Below are 9,552 nucleotides of genomic sequence, written 5' to 3'. Positions count from 1 at the left end.
GCTACTCGAGGGCTATCTGCGCTAGCCGCCCCTAATTTAGCAGTGTAAGACCAGAGGGAAAGCAGCTAGTCATCACCACCCACCGCCAACTCTTTGGCTACTATTTTACCAACGAATAGTGGGATTGACCGTCATATTTAACACCCCCACGGCTGAAAAGGCGAGCATGTTTGGTACGACGGGGATTCAAACCCGCGACCCTCGGATTAGGAGTCAAACGCCTTAACACGCTTGGCCATGCTGGGCCCGTCTCTGGGTTTAAAATATCGTGAATAAAGAACTAAGAAATAGATTAAGTACAAAATATTTTTAGGTACTTATGTAAGATCATAAGATCAGAATATTATGCATCTTTATAGATTTAGTTATAATTATATATTATTTATAACTCCTATGCCCAGATCACGTACGTATTTTCACAATAATTAGGGTTGAACTCTAGTTTCGAGTACAAAACATGTTTTTATTTGTGGAATATTGCATTTTAATTCACAATTTTTTTTAATGTAAAAGTAGTAATGTGTATCTAAAGCAATTAAAACGGTTAAGTGACTTGCCAACACTGAGGTTAATTATATATAGTTCTTAACGAATCTGATGACCGTGCGGCGAATCTCATTGACTACGATGTTAAACCTAAGTGAGTTAAATCTCTTTCACAAATAACATCCACCGAATATCTTTAGTACAAAAAACACTTCGAGACGAATGATCTGAGGAAAAATTATAAACTAGCGAATTATCGAGTAAGATGCACCAGATTTAGCGACGCTTTCAAAACGTGGATAACGGGAACAAATATTAAAACTCAACAATGTGTAAGTATCGATACTCTAAATGTCTATAAACAAAGTACGATATTTACATACGAAACATTAATACATAAACATTTTTGTCTGAGATAAGACTCGCTCTGAGGACTGACAGATCTAGTCCTCAAATAACTCTCCTTTTTGTAAGGCATGTTAATATTTACATCCATCCCTACCTTAAAAATATAGTAAAGTCAGCTAAACTCCTTGCTCCTAATGCCATTTCTGCATATATATAACTTAATGAAGTTTAATGAGCTTCCCACGTGCACACGCACATCACTACTCTTTCAACTATACAGATTTCCAGCATTATGTTTCTAAACATTGTTTGAGATTTACTCCTGGGGGTTCAGCGGCAAGCTTGAGAACGTAGCGTATATAAACCGTTGTGCAGCTTTGAGTTTTACAATAAATAAGCTGTTTGGACAATTTTGGCAAAAAATGTAAGAGAGCTGAATTTGAAATTCTCCAAAGTACTGTGAAGAAGAATCACGAGAAGTATTCCGAATCATACCTATACAACTCGTTTTGGTCCAACGAGAAGTATTTCGAATCATATCTATACAACTCGTTTTGGTCTAACGAGAAGTATTCCGAATCATATCTATACAACTCGTTTTGGTCCAACGAGAAGTATTTCGAATCATATCTATACAACTCGTTTTGGTCTAACGAGAAGTATTCCGAATCATATCTATACAACTCGTTTTGGTCCAACGAGAACGATCCATGATTCTAACACAGTGTAATGAAAAACAGTTATTTGCCTTTTTTAAAAAACCGTGGCATGCATGTGAACGAAATAGAATAATAAAGCGAGTTAATAGAAATATAAATTTTAGGTTACAACTTAAAGCATAAAAATCTTTCGGTACCTTAATCATCATGTTAGTTGCTCAGCCAGTTGTTGGTTAATAAAATAACCAAGCACTAGGTCAAGATTTACTGAGAGACGTAAAACGCCAGTCTACGTGACAGTACATAATAAACCAGACATGTCTGATGTACACTGTCATGTTATTATTTACACAATAAACTAAACCACTTCACGCAAATGTTGATATAATAACTGAACTAACGTGCAGCGTCAAATTAACCTGATGTGTTTCGACACTCATTTGCCATAAAATTCAATTTTTGCCATTGTCAATTTTTGAACCTTTGTTTTCAGTGTATTCGTCCTTCTGATCCTTCAGTCATGGAAAATAGTGAGAATCACTTAGAATTCACTGAAAACTTCTTGAAATATATGGATTTGCCTGTTATCTCAATTGCAACTTACATTAGCATTTCAACTCGTACTAACGACTCGGCATATCCAAGTGGTTAAAACATTCGACCTGTAATCTGGGGGTTGCGGGTTCGAATCCCCATCGCACCAAACATGCTCGTCTTTTAAGCAGTGGGGGTGTTATAATGTGACGGTAAATCTCACTATTCGTTGGTAAAAGAGTAGCCCAAGAATTGGCAGTGGGTGGTGATGACTAGCTGCCTTCCCTCTAGTCTTACACTGCTAAATTAGGGACGGCTAGCGCAGATAGCCCTTGTGTAGTTTCGCTCGAAACTCAAAACAAACCAAATCATTTAAAAATTATCTTACCAATGATTCACGAAAGGCAGCAATTTCCATTTTAGAAAGGGAAGTTCTTTCACACAGATCACTAACACACAACCTAACGTATATAAATTTCTTACAAAATAATTTTATGGCTAGCAGGTGTGAAAGAAGCCTTTGATAGACAAGTTATATTAAATGATATTAAAATTATTAACAGTTTTGTCAACAAGGGTGTAAGGTAGTTACAATACGGATTTTATAAATATTTAATAACGTCTTTAAAAAAGAAAAAGCTTGTTCTTAATTGTCCTTTAAACACCATGTGCGTTTGTAAATTATGTCTTCATTCCTATACTTCGATTATTTAATTTTTCTCTAAGCTTTCTTTCTTACACGATTTGTGTAAAACTATGTTAAGAGATTTAGTAATTACTAGCTTCATGCAATTGTAGTTGATTCTAGTATATTCCTAAAATTCAGGACCTCTGCTCATTAAAAATATATATATTGTTGTTTTCTTTCAGCAAAGCAGTATCGAGCTATCTGCCGTGTCAACCGAAAGAAATCGAAACCCTGATTTTAGCTTTGTAAATCTGTAGACTTACCGCTATACCAGCGGGGGATCACATATATTGTAAAACAAAAGTCGTATTCTGTCATTTGCCACACCAATTTATGTTTTGTTGGGTTTTTTTGCACTTTCGGAAAACATTCAGTACTAACACTAAACATACAGAAAGTAAAGTTACAATACTTAAATTTGCAAGAGTGTTTTTATATCACAATAATATTTTTCTTAATAAGATTTAAAATAACTCCATTTACAAACACGTTTCTAAGAATGCGATAAAATCATAGCCCTTCTATTATTTCCGTTTAGTTTTCTTATTCAAAGAACATATACTATTACTACCGTGTGGGGTAATGGTGTTAGTATATTGGTTAGTACTTCGGACTCGTAGTCGAAAGTTTACGTGTTTGAGATTTGCCAACCTCATGTTGTTGCGTCCTTGAGAAAAACACTTTATCCTAATTCCTACAGCATACACACTTGCATAATGTGTATCAGAGGGTCGCTGGGGTTAAACTTCGACAGACTTTAATCACAGTCAGGAAGTATGTCCTATCATCCTCGAAAAGGACTGACTTACTTTCTTGCTTTTACATTATATCACTGCGCACTTTTAAGATTTATTTCCTTGATTAAGAGAAACCCACTTGAAATAAAAATGGATCTCACAACGGCTGGTATGGGTATTAACAGTATTAGTAGGGAGGGAACAACGTTTACACCTTTCTAGGTCATCTTCAGGTTAAGAACCAGCCTTTCTAAGATACATTAAGATTTTTTTTTGTATTTTTAAGATATTTGCACTCATCATTATAAATATCGTTGCAGGATGTATTTAAATAACATGAACTAGAAGTTACAAAGCTAAATTAGTGTACAGATTCTAAACTTTATACTCTTGTATCTAATACTTCACACGTTAACAAAGAATTATACTCTCTCCTCATTTTAGAAGGCCTTGCATGGCCAGATGGTTAAGGCACTTGCTTCGTAATCTGAGGGTTGCGAATATGAATCCTCATCACACCAAACATGCTTGCCCTTTCAGCCGTAGGATCGTTATTATATTACAGTTAATCCCACTATTCATTGGTAAAAGAGTAGCCTAAGAGTTTCCGTTGATTTGTAATGACTAGCTGCCTTTTCTGTACTCTTACATTGCTAAATTAGAGATGAATAGCGCAGATATCCATCAAGTAGCTTTGCATGAAATTCAAAGCAAACAAACAATTCTAGTGCAGCTTTGCGAGAAATTCAAACCAAACTGAGCCTCTTTTCTGTGTGGTATTTCAATCTTCATATTTCACAAATATATCATGAGTTTGGCGTGGTTTATTTCTTCCGCCAACCTTTTGTTTACACCAACAAATGCTTTTTTCTTCAAAAGAAATGGTACTATTCCGAGAAGATTTTTTAGAATGGATACTCACTGGTTGCTGTTGTTCACAATGAACGTATTCGAAGTTCAGCAGAGAAAGTGTTAAATGAACGCTTCAAAACTGAGACGTTAGAGGCACAACAGAAAAAAAAATTGTACATAAGGTTGAAATGGAACTATGGCCAAAGATAAAACTACTTAAAACATTTTAAAACATGTAGCATGAACTGGTTCAACATGATATAACGATTAAAGTTTCTGTAGGAAGAAAATATCAACTTAAATCCCAAGCTGACAATAAATTATATTTGGTTTAAATTCAAGAAATTTAAGTTGATTATTTATAAAAATATAAACTTGAAGTTCAAAAACTAATTTGGTTAAAAACTAAGACGAAAAAATATTAATAGCAGAAAAATCACAGAAACGATATAATTAAAAGCCATAATTGAGGCCTAGTTCAGATTATATATGATAGCTCAGCATTATGGACAGAAAAACTAACTGACGATAAAAAATGTGAACGTATTTAAAGAGGACCCAAACAAATAATGAATAGTGAATTTCTATAAAATAATGATAAAGTTCCCAACCGAGACGCTTTACGAAGGAAATCTCTTATAATAGCATCAAGATTAGAGACAACGTTCTTCGATAATGGTTTGTGCATTCTGAATCTTCAGATAGTATACTTTACTATTGCTGTGCGTTGGTTTTGGAAAACGTTATAACGCTCTTTTAAGAGACAGTTTGAATGCGTGGATTCGAACCCGCGACCTTTAGATTACAAATTCAAGTGCCTTAACCATCTGTCCATGGCGGGCCATTCAATACGAAAAATACTCAAATAACATTTATTAATAATGAATATCAACTCCATAAACATTCACTAGATACTGAAGATAAACAGATCTTTACAGTATGTTTTAATTCTTCATATACAAAACATAATTGTCTGGAAACACTAAAACTGCATTCAGTCTACCTTCTCTCTATATCTGACGAAGAGAAACTCATCACAAGAATCTGGAAGTAGCTATACTTAAGGACAAATATAACATACTACCCCATGAAATCGTAGATAGCTTCCATAATCAGATCGCGCTATAAAAATAATATAAGGCTGAAGTTAGTATATGACCTTGAGTAGATTTAATGTGTTCCAGATTTCTAGCGTGAACTATGTACTGAGGAAGTATGAACTATGTGGTAGTTTAATACCACAAACACAATATATTGAGCTGTAGTAAGAGCAACAGTAGAAGCTAAATCTGCAAGCCGTGTAACTACTGGGAAGTCATGTTCGTATATACTAAGAAGTACAGTTGAAATATTCTAAAAAGATTGTGTCATTGGTGACTGCAAAAACTAATAACTATAGCGAATGTCCGATGTCAGTAGAATTAACTATTTACTTTACTTCTGTTACTGAATGACAGTCAGACATCTCTGGACTGTGGACAAACTTAGAATCTGGAGAAACTGTTGTCCAATATAAGATTTGTCTCCCTGGGGCCTAACGGGTGGCTGAAGTAAAGCCTTTAAAAACATTAGAAATGCATATCCCACTTAACAGTCTTGGTGGTTGATGGAAGGGAAACAAAACTGGCTTTATACTGAGATAAAGCATCTTATGATCTTCAAAAGGTTTGTGATTGTTGCTAGTACTAATAGATAAAAAAGGAGTGTGTTTTTTCTTTTAGCAAAGCCACAAAAAAGAAGAGTAAAAATACATCGGCTTTAGAAGTTCATTGTAGTAACATGAGTAGATTAACATTCCCTTACATTAGTAGGTGAATTTGAAAGAGCGCAATTGTTCAGCTCGCTGGATTTTAAAATTTAGCTACTCTTACTTCAAATGATAAAAATTAGTCAGAGACCAGTTTCAACATTTGAGAAGATTTATACAGGTGAGTTTCAGACGAAGCTTTTATTAGATTGTGAAATGTGTTAACTATTTTTTCCGTGTCTGTTGGATCTAGCATTATACAGTGAAGGCATTATTAATATGTCGACAACATTTTAGTATTCTACAAGACTTTTCAGGCCCTTACTTAAAAGTTGTTTCATGTCTTCAAACATGTGAGGAGTACTGGTACGAGATTAAAACTAGAAAATATTTGTTGTTAGAAGTAAAAATAAAATGGGAACATTGAAGAGTGAAATAGAGTATCAGTAGGCCTTTCCAAGATAAAGCATGGAACTAATCTTGAGCTTAAAAGGCAATCTCAGTCTTTTTTAGCTTAGCCTTTTACCCTAACTTATTTATAGCTAACTTTTCCAATATCATCATACCATTATCAGAGCTAAAGAAGACAAATATGCACTTCAAGATCATCGATAACTGTAAACAGACTTTCCTGTTGCTAAAATGTGCTCTCATATACACACTTTTAATCTAAATCTATAACAGGACTTCCAATGTATCTTCACACTGATAATATTTACCTGGTTCTGAGTGCAGAGTTTTAACAACTACAGAACAAAGTCAAAAGCATGATTGCATATACCAACTGAATGCTGAATAGAATGGAACATGATTATTGCATCACCAGAAAGGTACTAGCAAATTATAATTATATAATTAAACACTAGATTACCGTTCTGTGATGCATTTGTATCGCTGAATATTAGCTTAATAAATATCATTGAAACAATGAAAGATTATTCCCACAACCAGTGAAAGCGTGTCCATTTCTTGTAGGTTCTAATTTAGCTCAATAAAGCAGCAAACTGTTGCAGAGGTAACAAATAAAATCAGTTCATCCCACAAAAATGCCGAACAATTAATAAGTAATGCACTAGAAAGAACTGAGAGGAAAAAGAAATAAAGATCTACAGTTGGTGTATATATACTACAGAGCAAGATGAAGGAAAATTCTGGTCAAAACAATAATGAAAATGGCAATGTAACATTTGACCTGAATATAGTCAGTTGAATAGCTAGTTTTGGAATAGACTCATAGTGCAGTGATAAGACAGTAATTAAAAATAGAGTATAGTCTTCAAATCTATATGCTGTGAAACCCTGTGAATTATCCATGATACCCGAAAACCAAAGGATGTCTTGGACTACTGTGAGCATGTAAATTGTTTCTACAGTAATACACATGTCCTGATGGTAATAAAAAATGTAAGTTAACTCACCACCATAAAGGTAATCCTGAACGTAGTTTTAATTGTACTAGAAACAAAATGTAATATTTGACGTATATTGAATATTACTGATTACTTTATTACTTTAGCAAAAATAATACGTGGCTTTTTTTGTTTGAGTTAAGCACAAAGATAGACAATGGACTATCTGTGTTCTGCCCACCATAGGTATCGAAACCCGGTTTCTAGTATTTTAAGTCCACAGACATATCACTGTGTTACTGTTACATTGCAGCTGAAATGAAAACATGTGTTTTCAACAAATAGTTCATAAAATGATTCAATGAACCCCAAGAAATTCACTCTGACCAGGAAATGAACTCCAACTATTAGCTGTTTGCTACATTATACCAGATGTTGGCGATTTTGAAGACCCAAACGTTTTTGTATATCATACCAAGTCTAACAGACTAGGAAATTAAGCCATTCAAACTGACAAACTTTGTCAGACAGGCTCGACTAGGATGTGCATCTCTTGTACCTGATATAAGAGGCGCACCATGAAACATAGGTAAAATCTACTGGTTGTCCCCAAATATTTTGTGAGGAAGAAAAGCCACACTTTCTGTGGATGTAATGTTTTGTCTACCACCGAACTTGAGTTTGTATCAATGGTTCTAAGTATATATGAAATGATTATCTTATGCAAAGCCTGAAGTACATTTCCACGCATGCAAGGAAGTAAATAAGATTAAAGTTATATAGAAGACAATGTCCACTAGCAGCTATATAACTACTGATCTTAGATGTTTAGGTCCTACCATAGTTAACTTGTTAGCATACAACATGAAAAACTATTGAAACAGTGAATGGACCAGTAAGAAAAAGTATAGTGATTAATATCAAAGTAATCTCAAGGACTTTATCAAGCTACAAACCCTTACTTTCTAAGTAATCTCAAGGACTTTATCAAGCTATAAACCCTTACTTTCTAAGTAATCTCAAGGACTTTATCAAGCTATAAACCCTTACTTTCTAAGTAATCTCAAGGACTTTATCAAGCTATAAACCCTTACTTTCTAAGTAATCTCAAGGACTTTATCAAGTTATAAACCCTTACTGTCTAAGTAATCTCAAGGACTTTATCAAGCCATACACCCTTACTTTCTAAGTAATCTCAAGGACTTTATCAAGCTATACACCCTTACTTAGAAGAATCAGAAAACTTTGTAATGCAAAACGCATTAACAATTAATATCTGAGTGAAAGGTCTGTCTCCAGAAAGCTGGCTGTAGAGAATAGAAGGTCACTAGTGTATTATGATTGAAACAAAAAATACACGAAAACCACTGACTAGGATAATAGTAACACAAGGAAGTTGAGAACGAACACAGCCTCTGTTTTATGGGCCTTGACAAAATTCACCATTGATTTATAACAATCCATCAGGTTAACTTATAGCTAACAATTATGTCTATTTATCAATATAAATATTCTTGCCACGTTTATCATGTTGACTATGCATATCCATTTTGTTATTGTTGTTAGTTTACGCATGTGTGCGTTTGAAAAATTTGAGTAGCAATTATGATAAAACTTTATATATTTTTAATTCATTTTTGTCTCAATATCACTGTTTTTGATAGTTTTTCTTTACGTGAAAAATTAATACGTATTTTTATAGGGCTAACACGTTCTATTAGCTACACTGCCCAGAATGTGGAATCAAATATTCATGGTTCGTGTCCCATTGCCCAAAAATTCGCTGGAAAGATTAAAAGCTACCTTCCGTCCAGTCTGTAAGTTGAAAAGTGTGGACGAATATGTGAAAATAGCCTTTGCATAGCCATACACGAAAATTATGAAATAAACAATTTTTTTGTCGATTGAATAGCATTGTCTTATTTATGTACCAATAGATAGCAAAACATGATACACGTGTACAACTATATTGATTTGAGATAAATAAATGTCTGACCATTTCATTTTAAAAGATAACTGATAAAAAACATAACAAAAATACAGATTACGTGGAAGTATTAATTCAATATATAGTGAATACACCTCTTCTACAGTAGGATTTAAATTGTTGTTGTTTTCAAAAGGTGTTTTCTTTGATTGATATTTAAATTGC

General features: G+C 33.9%; 1 long non-coding RNA gene across 1 annotated transcript; it reads left to right on the top strand.

Annotated features, from left to right (window-relative positions):
- Nucleotides 1-5,525: 5,525 nt before the first annotated feature.
- LOC143247058 (uncharacterized) lies at nt 5,526-9,301 on the top strand. The gene is made up of 2 exons (XR_013026349.1): nt 5,526-5,969; nt 9,103-9,301. It is a non-coding gene; the product is annotated as an uncharacterized LOC143247058 (long non-coding RNA).
- The last annotated feature ends 251 nt before the right edge of the window (nt 9,302-9,552 follow it).

This window comes from Tachypleus tridentatus, chromosome 1 (genome assembly GCF_004210375.1).
Source record: "Tachypleus tridentatus isolate NWPU-2018 chromosome 1, ASM421037v1, whole genome shotgun sequence".
Lineage (NCBI taxonomy): Eukaryota > Metazoa > Arthropoda > Merostomata > Xiphosura > Limulidae > Tachypleus > Tachypleus tridentatus.
The sequence above is the reverse complement of the archived record's forward strand: the minus strand, read 5'-3'. Positions and strand labels throughout refer to the sequence as shown.